Genomic DNA, 1,329 nt, shown 5'->3' with positions numbered 1-1,329 from the left:
ACGCCTCAAACTTTTATTTTCCCTCACCAGTCAGGTTAAAAAACTTCTGTTTTTTTATCTCTTTTTGTCATATTTTAGATATTATAAAAGTTCCAAGAAGTACTGCTTTCTTTGTTTCAATATTTAAATCTTTATTTTGATCTTTATTTTTTTTTCTACCCTATATGAAAAGATTACTGACCTTCAAAATCAATATACATTACTTTGTTATTCACTTATGGAGGTTTGAATCTTCTTATTCATGTTATAGCTCAATACCACTCGCGCAACTGTGTTACATAACACGACGTTTGCACCTCATTCCGATATGTTCTATTCATTTAATGATCTTTCGGTTTGTACGGAATGCAAGCAACTCCTGTTACACTTGTCCATGTTCAATCAATATTGGTGTTCGATAACATAGATATAGAGGCCAGATACTAGTTAAAGCAATGGATATGGCATACTGCTCTATTTGTGTCAGTTTGTAGCAAGTATCTTTGAAACCTAGTAAATATGAAACTGAATAAACCGTCACTTTCTATACTCTATAGCCAAAGGTACATACTTCTTTACAATTCAGAAAAGATACGGTAACATCGGCGTTAATTTTGAACAAATGCAACTTACTGATACTTCTACAACGAATTTATTAGTCTTCTTCGCACATTGTTTCATCGCCGTGCGTTATTGTATCATCAGTCGACCTACATTACCAGTGAGCTAAACAAAACAAAATTATAACGGATGTAGGCCTACTGTGTTTTCTACTCACTTACTCCTTTGTTTTTACTGATTTAATTTCAAAATATTTGCAATTACCTAGATTAATTTATTCATGTTACATGCTTTATTTACCGATTTTATTTGCTTAGCACTACTTAGATAGTCTATTTGCATGAACGTATGTAACTCTTCACTTTAAGACAAGTACCAATCCGGAAGCTGCATACGATTTTTTTTCAAATCACATTAGATTCGTTCTATGCAGGTTTCCGTTATGTCTGCAATAGTAAGGGTGGTTTTGCACGAGCGATAAAGATAGATCAGCATTTTCAGAAGTCACTATTGGTGCATGAGAGCTCCTAACGTTTTATTATACAATAATTTGAATTTGAAATGACCAATACTTACCCCGGTGTCTAGTAATAGGTTTCAGCACTAGTGTTTTGCATTACAGTTTTTGTTGAATGCGACGTGGTCATTGACTCAACTGTGTTAATTATGCCTGTGACGAAAACATTTCCTACAGAAAATAGATCATGTGAATACACCGGGAAATGTATCATGACTGTGATACTTCTTTCTATATTTTTGACATTTCGCTATATTTTCACCTGTTCATCT

This window comes from Amphiura filiformis, unplaced genomic scaffold (assembly GCF_039555335.1).
Source record: "Amphiura filiformis unplaced genomic scaffold, Afil_fr2py scaffold_35, whole genome shotgun sequence".
Taxonomy (NCBI): Eukaryota; Metazoa; Echinodermata; class Ophiuroidea; order Amphilepidida; family Amphiuridae; genus Amphiura; species Amphiura filiformis.
Note: the sequence above shows the minus strand (reverse complement) of the source record.